Source organism: Dermacentor andersoni, chromosome 11, assembly GCF_023375885.2.
Source record: "Dermacentor andersoni chromosome 11, qqDerAnde1_hic_scaffold, whole genome shotgun sequence".
Lineage (NCBI taxonomy): Eukaryota > Metazoa > Arthropoda > Arachnida > Ixodida > Ixodidae > Dermacentor > Dermacentor andersoni.
Window position 1 is genome coordinate 44,532,444 of NC_092824.1, and position 14,509 is coordinate 44,546,952.

The following is a 14,509-nucleotide window of genomic DNA, read 5'->3' on the forward strand; positions in this document are numbered from 1 at the left end:
CTCATCCCATTGTTGTTTCTGTTAATTTCTGGAGGGTTCTTCCATCTCCCTATTCAACAATGCTATGCGCTTCCTGAGTCTCCTGTTCAGCCGTTGCGTTTTCTATCTTTTTAACATAGATTGTTTGGCTTCAATCAAGTGCACCAGCCTACTGACTTGATATCGATATCCTCCTCTGTGGTTATATCCTTCCTTTCCGCCTTTACATCTTCCCTGAGCTGAGTGGTCCAAGTTTGAAGTGTTTTCTTTTGTCCTGTCTCTGTCTCAGCTCTGCTCTTCCTTGATTTCCAAAAAAATCCTAGTCTATGTAGTTAAAGTGCTTTATCTCATTACTGGGTGTTTCCAATAGTATTTGTAATATGTAATGATCACTACCCAGGTCAATATTGGAGTAACTGCAGCCAGCGTTCGCTATATTTGATACGAAAGTAAGGTCTGGGGTGGAGTCCCTGCATGTAGACGTACCACACTTAGTGGGATAAGCTGCGTCTGTTATGATGGAGAGATTAAGATCTGTAGCTAGGTGCCAAAGTCCATCCCCTTTCTTAGTATTTCAGCGATATCCCCAGGTTTGATGTGGGGCGTCGAAATCCCCTCCAATAAAGAGTGGAGCGTGCTTAGTAGCAGCCATAGTCTTATTAAGAAGTGCCCTGAAACGCTGTTTCATGTCGCTAGGGCTGCTATAAACATTGAGACAAAATAGGCTTTGCGGTTTGCTTCTATTCCTTTTCAAAATTATTTCCACAAGCAAGTATTCTAATTTGTTTAGTCCAAGGCGCAAATCATGTTCTATGTACGGTATTTTCTTATCTACGATCGTGGCTAGGCCCCTACACGGCTCTTTGCCCCTGCATGTCGCTTTGTATCCGGATAGGCTGATCGCATCCGCCAAGGTTTCCTGCAGCATAAATATTTTCGGTTCGTCTGGAAAGGTTTTTATTAACAGCATGAGAGGTGCTTTTTTGTAGTAAAATCCTCGCAATTCCATTGCCACACGCTAAAGCTCCCCCTGCTAGCCTTCGCTTATGGAACCCGCCTAACTGCTGCCTGCTAGAGTACGCTTCGTAGAACCCCCCGACACGCCAGGGAGCGATCTGACGCTTTCTGCTTCTGAGGGTAGGTGTTCGTCGTCCTCGCCTTACGCTTCTACTTTGGTAAGCCTCTTTTCAGTTGTCAGCCTCCATTTCCATAACTTATCAACTTTGAAGGAAGTTTCATCTATAGCATCTCTAAGTTGTTTATTCGCCTCCTTGATCTCTTCCAAAGCAAAGCACACTGTCGTTTCTAGTGGGCTTATTGCCCGCTTTTTTGGAGCTGGTGTGTTTTCTTCACCCTGACTGTTGTCATTATTCACCGGTTTGGCTATTGCTGCTTTTGTAGAGCTATTCTGCAGTTCTTGCTAAGTTCTACAATCTGCTTACTAAGTTCTTCATTTGCCTTTCTCAGATATGTTACTTCTATAATTAGCTGTTCTATCCTGGCATCATCATCTCCGACCGGCAGCCCCGCACCGCTCTGCGCAGCCCTCGCAGTACCTTTCACTTTGTTGGCCCAGGCTGTCCCAGATGTCGTCTTGTCGCCAGGCGTCGGCCCTCCCCCTTCGAAGCGCACCTGCACTTCACATGATCTGGAGCGGCTTCTGCCCTTCGACGGCATGCGGCGTCTTGACCCTGTGGGGCTCCTTGAGCACGTGCGCCCCCTGGTGTCCATTTTGTGCATGCCATTGCAGCTGAGCTGATGTCGCCCCCGATGCAGATCTGTTGCGTTCTCGTCGTCGAATTCGCACCACGTATGAAATTTGGTACCGCTGTCGGCAAGTCTTGTCCCTAGTTGGGTGGTCCCCTCCACAGAATTTGCTGTTAGGCACACACATGTGATTGTCCTTCTAGTTTTGAGTTCCACATCCTCTGCACTGTACCACGTCCGGTGTCGGACATACATCTGATTGATGTCCAATCTTTCCGCAAGCGTAGCAGACATAAAACTGCTTCCTGGATAGGTAGCACCTAACAAGGGTCGACTCGTATCTGACATTATTGGGTACCTTGGGCCCATCAAACAGAACAGTGACGGAGCCATGCGATTTAGTACGTTTGGCTGCCAGTGCCAGTGGGTTAAAGTCATGCACAATGTTCTTCGTTATTGTGGCCGTATTGTCTCTCAGGTCAACTCTCCGAATCACCCCTTTATACGTGGTATGCGTTAACCTAGGCGTTAACTTCAAATTCGGTTTCCAATTAAATGATAGACCTAATTCGCACATACCTGGCAGCATGACTGGGATCTGGTGTACTAACGACACGATGTTTTGCTTGAAGTTAGGGCAAACAACATCCTCTCGTGCTTGTTGCATAGTCAGGCCCGATGCTTCAATAGTCGCCACGCCTATCGCGGTGGTGCTCACTTTGCTCAAGTTGAGACCTCCTCGTGGGCGGATGATGATTTTGCTGTGCTACTCAGGCAATTGGGGCATTCTTGATGCCTTGACAAACCGGTTTTTGAACATAGTGGTTGTAAGTCCCTTGTTCTTGCTGCTGTTGCCTTGCTCTTGCTGGTTTTGCGGCGATGTTTTCCCATCGCTAGCAATTCTTGTGGGGGAGCGAAATTTTCGGCTTGTCACAATTTGACAACCTACATCTTCATCATTCTCTTCTAATCCGATAGCGCCTTCATCTTCCATGCGCGTTTCCGCCATTGCGGCCCGGCGGGGCCAGTAGGCCTACTTGGGTCTTGCACCAAGAAAGGCCAGTAAAAGCCCAAAAATGGAAGTCCCACCTTAAAGAAAGGTGTCCGCCAATTTCCGGTGACTTCTCAAATACCGTGATATGCTTGAATCCGTGTTGCTGATAAATATGGCTGCACAAACATTCAAAAACGACGGAGCCGATGTTAGTGACGTCCGCACCTTGGCTTCTTCTACAACTGATGCGTCTACTTAAAAAAGCAATTCAAAATACTTCAGTTATTCTTTTTGTACACTACAGCAAGTTAGTGAACCGGAAGTGAAACGAAAACGAGAAACCGCGAGAAAATGTTATTGTTTGTTTGAAACAGATTGAAACAGAATGTTACTATTTCTTTCCACTCCGCAGTTACCAGAAAAAAATGACAGTTTCAGCTTGGTGACCCTTTCTGCAGCTTTGAATCGGTGCGTTCCTGCACTTGTGGCTCAAATACGTTACTTTGTTTCTAAATGCACACCATCTTCGCTTGATTTTAAATGTAGGTTAATCGTTAGAGCAGTTTTCAGTGCACAGATATTACGATTGTTATAAAAAGCACAAAGCAGCTTTACTCCTATATTCAAAAGAAAGCTTATAAATATTGAGAGGTGGTACTTGTTTATCTTTATCGGGGGACCGCGTTTCACTGCCTAACAATTGTTATCGCACAGTGACGGACACGCCTGGATGTATCGGAGGTTTCTGGAATGTTATCGATGGTTCCATCCGCTGTCTGTCTCCGAACATAGTGTTATCAGAGTGCTATTATGCGCGACGCCAATCGTGCAGAACATTGTGGAAGACACGCGGGTTTCCGAGATTGCTTTCGAACATTCGACGACTAATGTACAAAAGCCGACGCGCTTGACCCGCGGATCCGATTTTCGACGATCACTTAGTGTGTTCGCCGCTATCGTTCTTTTTTGAGTGTAGCCTGCTTTTGCGTACACAAGTTCACCCAATAAAACGCTAGTTTCGTTAATCTTAGTTTTTATGCCCTCTTCACCGTCACAACTACGTGACATCTGGTGGAGGTGCTTTACGTTAATGTACCGGACGCCCCCGTGAAGGCGTAATCTAAGCCCAGACCGCAAAGACAGCACCAACGTTGTCCCTGAACATCGAGCAAGCCACCGGCTACAGCAGCTGCCCCGGAACACGGACTTCTACCAGAGACGGCCAAGCAGCTCGTCCAAGATCATCTAGAGACGACCAAGAAGACAGCCCCAATGGCAGCTGCAGCGGCCTCAATAGTTCTGCAGCAGCCCAGAGAGCCAAGGACGTTCCGCCGTTCCACACTCGAGGACACGGAAAGCTGGCTTGGGACATATGAGATTGTCGCTACGTTTACGAGCTGGAACAACGAGGAGAAACTGCAAAATGTCGATTTCCCAATGGAAGGTGCTGCCAGGACGTGTTTCGAGAATCTTGAAGCCAGTTTAACGGCGTGGGACCTGTTTCCAACCGGTTTTTTGCAAACATTTACAAGCGTCGTGCGAACAGAGGGATCCCAAGCTTTACTAGAAACAAGAGCGCAGCGGCCAAATGAGACAATCGCAATCTTCACGGAGGAGATGGCCCGTCTTTTCCGGCACGCCTACCCGGAAATGTCGGAGGAGAAAAAAGTCCGCTTCCTGATGCGGGGCGTCAAGTAAGAACGTTTCGCCGGACTTATTCGTAACCAGCCGAAGACTGTAGCTGAGTTCTCTACAGAGCCATCGACGATCGAGAAAACTCTGGAAATGCGCACCCGGCAATATAAGCGCCAAGGCCACACGCCGCAGTACGCCATCCAAAGACTGGGTTCCGACGACCTTCAAGAGACCATCAGGGGCAATATGCGCAAAGAACTGCGCAAGGTCCTGCCTTCGTCGCAGCCTCATGTGGCCTCGATCGCCGACATCGGGAAAGATGCGGTTCAGCGGTCGCCTGGAGTTCCTGAGGTGGAACCTCAGTTACCGCAGCCCCAGCCAGAAGCGATGACCTACGCCGCCGTCGCACACTACCAAGGCCCCCATTCGCGACCGCGCCAGGGCCCTGTAACGCCGCAATTCCGTCGTCCGACGCCACCACCGCCAGCATGCCCACCCGTCGCCCAGCGCACCAACGCGAGGAAGACGCAAATTTGGCGAGCCCCCGAAAACCGCTCGCTCTGCTATCACTGAGGAGAAGCCAGCGATGTGTACCGCCGATGCCCATACCGCGACTAGAGACTGAGAAGGTTGGCCGTCAACGCGCCGCGTCCACAGCTTGGGGAGCGCCCACGTGACATCGCCGATTGCCTAGCCGTCACTCAGTGGAACTCTTGACGACTATCCCGTTCGCCGTCACCAGGCCACTACCTGTCGCCCCAGCGCCGTTCATACACTTGCCCAGCCCGAAGCCGGTCCGTGAGCCGATATCCAGAAAACTAAAAGCTGCAACCGATGGAGGCGAGGTTGCGGCTCGTCGAAATGACGAAGATCCTCCGCCGACGACGAAGACGCCGAAAAGACTATCTCGACGACATAACAACGACGACACACTACCGTCCCTACGAAGTCTGGCAGCAAAGAACAAGCTGATGGAAGACGACCTGACGACGAATCGTTCCAGCCACAGGTCAACGCTACGCAGCCGTGATCCGACGCCAAGACCTAATTCTAACGCAAGACAAAGAACCACCGACCTCGACGTGCTTCTCGACGGCCACGCAGTCACCACCTTAGTCGAGACAGGGGCCGATTACTCTGTCATGACTGGACACATCGCCGCTCAGTTGAAGAAGGTTAAGGCTGCATGAGAGGGCCCTCAAATACAGACCGCTGGAGGACACCCCATTACGCCGACTGGAATCTGCATGGCAAGAATTACCGTTCATGGCCGGACTTACCCTGCTACCTTCGTTATCCTCCAACAGTGTTCACAAGACGTCATTCTCGGCATCGACTTCCTGAACCAACACTGTGCAATCATCGACCTGAAGTCGAAATCGATAATGCTGTCCGAAGATCAAGCGATACCGCCGGAGACCTGTCGTAGTCACCACACCTTGAGTGTGCTCGAAGATCAAGTAAGCATCCCGCCACGCTCCAGCATTGTTATTTCCGTCGGCACCGAAACACCCACTGACGTAGAGAGCGTCATTAAGGTCGACCAACATCTACTGCTCGACCGTGAAATATGCGTCGCAAGCGGGATCGCTCGACTCCACGGAGGGAAAGCCGCAGTGATGTTAACCAATTTCAGCCAAGAGTTCAAGCACATCAGCAAGGGCACGACAATCGCGTACATCGAGCACATTCTGGAAACCAGTAACGCGTCTGCCCTCTCCGATTCCGCCGCATCTACCCCAAGACCATGGTTCCCGAACCAGACTACGACGTAAATCCAAGTCTCCCCATGAGCGAGCAGCAACAGCTCAGAAGTCTTCTCCGACGATACAAGGACTGCTTTTCGACGTCATCGAGTATTCGACAAACACCAGTTGCAAAGCATCGCATAATAACCGAGGAGTGCACTCAACCACTCCGCCAGAGCCCATACCGAGTTTCGATGAGCGAAGGTGAAGCTATTAGGCACAAGTCGACGAAATGCTCCACGACGACATCATCCAGCCGTAGAAAAGCCCGTTGGCACCTCCTGTAGTCTTGGTAAAGAAAAAGGATGAAACCCTACGTTTCTGCGTCGATTATCGTCGACCGAATAAGATCACGAAGAAAGACGTATGCCCACTTCCACGGATGGACGGCGCATTGGATCGCCTCTGCAACGCTAAATCCTTCTCGTCGATGGACGTCAAGTCTGGCTAGTGGCAAATAGAAGTCGACGAGAGAGATCACGAAAAGACCGCCTTTCGTCACGGCAGATGGCCTCGACGAGTTCAAGGTCATGCCATTCGGACTGTGCTCGGTGCCTGCAGCGTTCCAGCGCGTCATGGACAAGGAGGAGCTCCAACAACATCTCGGAGTAGCCCCGGAATCGCCGCAGCCTCAGCCGGAAGCGATGACATACGCCGCTGTAGCCCGCTGACGCGTTCCCCCTCCGCACCCATGGCCGGGCCCAGTGACGACACAGTTCCGTCGTCCACCACCACCCCCGCTGCCAGCGCGCCAACCCGTCAAGCCACGTGGCATTCCAAGAAAGACTGACGTTTGGCGCACCCCCGACCACCGCCCTCTCTGCTACCACTGCGGAGAAGCCGGCCATGTTTACCGACGATGCCCATACCGGGAGATGGGACTGCGAGCTTTCGCCGTCAACGCTCCGCGCCCGCAGCAAGGTGAACCCCTCCTGATATCGCCGACTACCTCGCCGCCACTCAGTGGAGCCCTCGACGACCTTCCCGTTCGCCATCACCAGGCCGCTACCTCTCGCCGCAACGCCAACCATACACTGGCCCAGCCTGGGGCCGGTCAGCGAGCCCATATCCGGAAAACTAAAAGCAGCAACTGATGGAGGTGCGGTTGCTGTTCGTCGAACTGACGAAGATCCTTCGCCGCCGACGAAGACGCCGAAGAAACTACCTCGACGACATAATCACACGTCGCCGTCCCGACGAAGTCTGGAAGCAAAGAATGCGACGACGAAAGACGACCTGACGACGTCACATACCAGCCACAGGTCAACGCGACGCAGTCGCGATCTGACGCCAAGACCGAACTGTAATGCAAGACAAAGAACCACCGACCTCGACGTGCTTCTCGACGGCCATGCAGTCACCGCCTTAGTCGACACAGGGGCTGATTACTCCGTCATGAGTGGGCACATCGCCGCCCAGTTGAAGAAAGTTAAGACGACGTGGGAAGGCCCTCAAATTCGGACCGCTGGAGGACACCTCATAACGCCGACTGGAATGTGCACGGCAAGAATTACCATTCACGACCGGACTTACCCTGTCACCTTCGTTATCCTCCAACAGTGTTCACGAGACGTCATTCTCGGCATGGACTTCTTCAACCAACATGACGCAGTCATCGACCTGAAGTCGAAGTCAACAACGCTGTCGGAAGATCATGCGATACCGCCGGAGAGCCTTCCGAGTCACCGCGCCTTGAGTGTGCTCGAAGATCAAGTGAGCATCCCGCCTCGCTCGAGCATCGTTATTTCGGTCGGCACCGAAACACCCGCTGACACAGAAGGCGTCATCGAAGGCGACCAACATCTACTGCTCGACCGTGAAATTTGCGTCGCAAGAGGGATCGCTCGACTGCACGGAGGAAACACGAAAGTGTTGGGGACAAACTTCAGCCAGGAGTTCAAGCACATCAACAAGGGCACGACGATCGCATACATCGAGGAAATTCTGGAAAACAGCAACGCGTTTGCCCTCTCGGATTCTGCCGCATCTACCCCGACGACCGTAGTTCCCGAGCCAGACTTCGACATAAATCCAAGTCTCCCCACGATTAAGCAACAACAGCTCAGAAGTCTACTTCGACGATACAAAGAGTTCTTTTCGACGTCATCAAGGATTCAATGAACCCCAGTCGCAATGCATCGCATAATAACCGAAGAGTGCACTCGACCTCTCCGCCAGAGCCCATACCGAGTCTCGACGCGCGAGCGTGAAGCTATAAGGCGCCAAGTCAACGAAATGCTGCGCGACGACATCATCCAGCCGTCCAAAAGCCCGTGGGCATCTCCTGTAGTCTTTGTGAAAAAAAAGGACGGAACCCTACGTTTCTGCGTCGATTATCGTCGTCTGAACAAGATCACGAAGAAGGACGTATACCCACTCCTACGGATAGACGACGCATTGGATCGGCTCTGCAACGCTAAATACTTCTCGTCGATGGACCTCAAGTCTGGCTATTTGCAAATAGAAGTCGACGAAAGACATCGCGAAAAGACGGCCTTCATCACCCCAGACGGCCTCTACGAGTTCAAGGTTATGCCATTCGGACTGTGCTCGGCGCCTGAAACGTTCCAGCGCGTGATGGACACGGTTTTAGCAGGATTGAAGTGGCAGACCTGTCTCGTTTACTTGGATGACGTCGTTGTCTTCGCCTAAAATTTCGACGATCATCTGAGGCGGCTTGCGACAGTGCTAGAGGCCACCAAGTCATCAGGGCGCACTCTGAACCCGGAAAAGTGCCGCTTCGCTTACGATGAGCTTCTGTTCCTAGGCCACGTAATCAGCAAATCTGGTGTCCGCCCAGACCCGCAAAAGGCAGCTGCCATCGCACAGTTCCCGCAACTGATCGGCAAGAAGGCAGTGCGTAGATACCTTGGCATGTGTGCCTACTACAGGCGCTTTGTCAAGGACTTTTCACGCATCGCTGAGCCGTTGACACGTCTAACTAAATGTGATGTTGAGTTCAAGTGGGAAACGCCGCAGTCCTACGCATCTTAAGAACTCAAACGACGCATGCAGTCGCCGCCGGTACTTGCGCACTTCGACGAATACGCCGATACAGAAATCCATACTGACGCCAGTAGCCTAGGCCTCGGTGCCGTTCTAGTCCAGAGGAGAAACGGAGTCGAACAGGTAGGTGATAACTTATGCTAGCCGTTCGCTGTCAAAAGCGGAAGGCAACTATTCCAAGACCGAAAAGAAATGCCTCGCCATCGTTTGGGCTACAGCTAAATTTCGCCCTTATCTTTATGGCAGGCCATTCAAAGTCGTCAGTGACCATCACGCGTTGTGTTGGCTAGCGAAGATAAAGGATCCGTCAGGACGACTGGCGCGGTGGAGCCTCAGACTACAAGAATACGACATCACTGTAACCTACAAGTCCGGACGAAAACACTCCGATGCCGGTTGCCTATCACGCGCCCCCGTTGACCCGCCGCCGCAAGACGACGAGAATGACGACGCATTCCTTGGAGTGATAAGCGCGGAAGACTTCGCTGAACAGCAACAGGTAGACCCGGAGCCAAACGGCCTCGTCGAATATTTGCAAGGGCACACGGACGTTGTCCCCAGGGCATTTAAACGCGGATTATCTTCCTTCACGCTTGAAAACAATCTACTCGTGAAGAAGAACTTCTCACCAGTCCGCGCCAACTACTTTCTTGTGGTTCCATCGGCGCTGCGTCCAGAAGTACTGCGTGCCCTACATGACGATCCGACCGCCGGGCACCTCGGCTTCTCCCGGACGCTATCGAGGATTCAAGAAAGGTATTACTGGCCGCGCCTAACAGCCGACGTCGCACGTTGTATCAAGACATGCCGAGACTGTCAGCGACGCAAGACACCATCGACAAGGCCAGCGGGACTACTACAGCCGATCAAGCCTCCTTACCGACATTTTCAGCAGATCGGGATGGACTTGTTGGGACCGTTTCCGACATCGACTTCCGGAAATAAGTGAATCGTCGTGGCGACGGACTATCTCACCCGCTTCGCTGAAACTAAAGCTCTACCGAAAGGCAGCGCAGCCGAAGTGGTGAAATGTTTCGTCGAGAACATTCTGCTGCGACATGGTGCTCCAGAAGTCCTCATCACCGACCGAGGAACGGCTTTTACAGCAGAGCTCATGCAAGCCATTCGGCAATACAGCCAGACAAGTCACATGAGGACAACTGTCTACCACCGCAGACGTATGGTCTTACGGAGCGGCTGAATAAGACCCTCGCCGACATGCTAGCAATGTACGTCGACGTCGAACACAAGACCTGGGATGCCGTCCTGCCGTACGTAACATTCGCTTACAACACGGCGGTGCAAGAAACAACACAGATCACGCCGTTCAAGCTGGTATACGGCAGGAACCCGACGACGACGCTAGACGCCATGCTGCCGCACGTCACTGACGAAGAGAATCTTGACGTCGCTACCTATCTCCAGCGCGCCGAAGAAGCCCGACAGCTCGCCCGCCTGCGAATCAAGAACCAGCAGAGGACCGACAGCCGACATTACAACCTCCGACGACGCTTCGTCGAATACCAGCTAGGTGACCGTGTTTGAGTTTGGACCCCAATACGCCGACGACGACTGAGCGAGAAGCTTTTGCGTCTCTATTTCGGACCGTACAAGATCATCCGACGTATTGGCGCACTGGACTATGAGGTCGTGCCAGACGGCATTTCGCTATCACAGCGGCGCCGCTCACGACCTGAAATAGTCCACGTTGTGCGACTCAAGCCGTAATACCAGCGTTATTAACTTTGGGGCTTCGCGTAACTGACCTTCGGACTTTGTTTCTTTTCGTTTTTTTTTGTGTTACTTATGTTTAATAAGTGTCCTTTTGTGTTTTACTCTCTTATATTTGTAGCATCGGGACGATGCTTTTTAAGAGGGGGTATTGACACGTGTACTTATCTTTATCGGGCGACCACGTTTCGCCGCCTAACAAATGTAATCGCACTGCGTGGGACGAGCCTGCATGTACCGAAGTTTCTGGAAAGTTATCGATGCTTCTATCCGCCGTCTGTAGTCGCCGAACCTCATGTGATCTGATTTCATCACCTGACGCGAATGGTGTCGAACTTTGTGGAAGGCGCGCGGGTCCGAACGATTAGTCTGGAACATTCGACGACTGTTCTCTAAAAGCCGTCGCGCTTGACCCGCTGATCAGATTTTCGACGATCGCCGACAGTGTTCGCCGCTATCGTTGTGCTATATGTGTAGCCTGTTTTGTGGGCACAGCTTCGCCAAATAAACGTTAGTTTTGTCGTTCACAGTATTGCTACTGTGTTCTTCAACGCCACCACCACGTGAAAATATGACGTCACAGTAACCTACAAGTCCGGTCGAAAACACTCTGACGCCGACTGCCTATCACGTGCCCCCATCGATCCCCCGCCGCATGACAACGAGGCCGACGACGCCTTCCTTGCAATGATAAGCGCGCAAGACTTCACTGAACAGCAACTAGCAGACCCGGAGCTAAAAGGCCTCGTCGAGTATTTGAAAGGGAACACCGACGTTGTCCCTGGGGCATTTAAGCGAGGATTGTCCTTGTTCACGCTACAAAACAACCTGCTCGTGAAGAAGAACTTCTCAGCAGTCCGCGCCAAGTACCTTCTTGTTGTTCCGTCAGCGCTGCATCCAGAAGAACTGCACGCCCTACATGGCGATCGAACCACTGAGCACCTCGGATTCTCTCGGACGCTGTCGAGGATACAAGAAAAGTATTACTGGCCGCGTCCAAACGCCGATGTCGCCATTGCATTAGGACATGCCGAGATTGTCAGAGACGCAAGACACCACCGACAAGGCCAGAAGGATAACTACAGACGATCATTTCAGCAGATCGGGATGGATTTCTTTGGGACCGTTTCCGACGTCAACATCCGCAAATAAGTGGATCGTCGTGGCGACAGACTATCTCACCCTCTTCGCCGAAACTAGAGCTCGACCGAAAGGCAGCGCAGCCGAAGCGGCAAAATTTTGTGTCGAAAACATTCTGCTGGGACATGGTGTCCCAGAGGTCCTCACCACCGAGAGAGGAATGGCCTTTACAGCAGAGCTGTAAAGCCATTCCGCCAAGAAATTATGCAATACAGCCAGACAATACACAGGAGGACAACTGCCTACCACCCGCAAACGAATGGTCTCACGGAGCGCTTGAACCAGACCATCGCCGACATGCTAGCAATGTACGTCGGCGTCGAGCACAAGACGTGGGATGCGGTCTTGCCATACGCAACCTTTGCTTACATCACGGCGGAGCAAGAAACAACACAGATCACGGAATTTAAGCTGGTTTACGGCAGTAACGCGACGACTACTCTCGACGCCATGCTGCCTCACGTCACTGACGAACAGAATAGTGACGTCGCTACTTATCACTAGCACGCCAAAGAAGCCCCACAGCTCACCCGCCTACGTATCTGCTGACAGTGAAAATGAAGCAAAACTTTCTCTTGCGCAATTCACACAGCCCGTTGAAGCTGTATGCGGTGAAGAACCCTGTCATCAAGCTCCTCCTTATAGTCGCCAACAGTGTTCCAGACCCAACATTAGCAGCGGAGCCTTATATTCTCCTTCGGCCGCGTCGTCATATTCGTCGACCATGATGGCTTGACGACTACGACATGTAACGCGACACGTTATTAGCAACGTAAACATTGCCAGCCCCAACCATGTGCTGCTTCCAAGACTGTCTTTACCTGTGCAGAACATTACGGCCACTGGGATTGGTCGCCGAGGAGGTGGTTGGATGTGAGGTGTCAGCCATCCCGCACTGCCTATGTACTGTGTCTCGGGACAGATGGCAGAACCCGCAGCTGCTCCGTTTAGCATTTCGTCCTCAACCTACTAGAGGGTGCCTGTTGAGACGCCAGCAGAGACTGCCGAGAACTTGGCGCGTTGCCTGTGAAATGACCGTGTTCTGTGCATGTGCGAGCCTCGCCCGGTTGCGCCGCAGTGTTTCCGTTACTATCTTTATTAAACATGTATTTACCAAGAGGCAGTGCCTGTGTGCCTTCAGTCGTTCGCCCTCTAGCCTCACAATATCAAGAATAGCTTATTCATACATAACTAGTTGAAGTTAAAATATTGTTGCGAAACGGAGACAAGCAGAAATTTTAGTTATGCAAGGCGATTGCTGAAGGCATAAGCTTACACTAGAACATGGCGGCCGAAGCACCCCAGCAAGAACACTTCTTTGTCATCGTTTCTTGTCTGCGTGAAAGAACCAAATGCTTTGTTTTATAAGCAGAGCCGCCTGAGAACAATAGGCACCCTAATTCCAATATTAGGCGCATATCCATTATAAATCATTAGCAGGGAATCCATACATATTCCATGTTGTCGGTTACTGATTCTGCGCAGAATACCTTAATCACATTGTGCTTTACTGGCTACACATTCTATGTGTGAACTAATGTTGAGTTTTCCTTCAGATATGTTTCCCAAATATTTCAGAGACTCCGCCTGTAGAAAGCGTTCTTGCCTAATGAGAAGGAACAAGATCGTGAGACGTTGGCTGCTGCGTGGTGTTGCAAGTAAGCCATCTTACCCCATCGACTCTGTTTGTATATACATTGTAAATACCCTCTGTCTGTACTCCCAACATCCCCGTAACATTTTGGTGGGAGGTGCGGGTACCACGGCTACCACGGCTGCACGGCCGCATTTGACATCGCCTCATGGCCTTCACCATGAATGACGGCGAGCACGCGGGATCGTCGTCATTGCCGCCTCCAACGTCACCATCGACAGCTACGTCACTGTCCTTTTCGGTTCTGGTTGTGCAGCCCAAGCACCCGGGAACTTCCTGCGGGGCTGATGCGCCGACGTTGAAGACTGGGTGACTGCGTACCAACGCGTAAGTGGTATCAACAGATGGGACCCTACGCTTATGCTAGCTGACCTGTTGCTCAGCCTAAAATGCACGGCAAAGGTGTGGTTCGAAAATTATTAGGACAAGCTGACCAGCTAGGACCAATGCAAAGAGAAGTTAACAGAGTTGTTTGGCAAACGAGCCAGCCACAAGATTGCCGCAACGCAAGAACTGGCCTCCCGTGCCCAATCTCCCACGGAGTAATATGTTTCATACATCCAGGATGCAGTGGCGGTTTGTCGTAGAGCCGATCACGACATGGCAGAAGGAGAGAAGGTTGGGCATGTGCTCAAGGGAGTTGTTGACGACGCCTTTAATCTGCTAAAGTGCAACAGCTGCTCTACACTTGATGTTATCAGCAAAGAGTTCCAACAATTCGAGCAGGCCAAAAGCCGACGCGTTTTGCAACCATTCGTTAGACTTCCCAGTACTGCAGCAACGTCTATGTGTGAAGATCAGCCCGCACAGTAACATGCGTCGCCATCAGAGGACGTGGTGCGAATCGTCAGACCTGAACTGGATGTGATGGCGCCCGCCGCTTTTTGTTTGCGTAGCACTGATGCTACCACATTT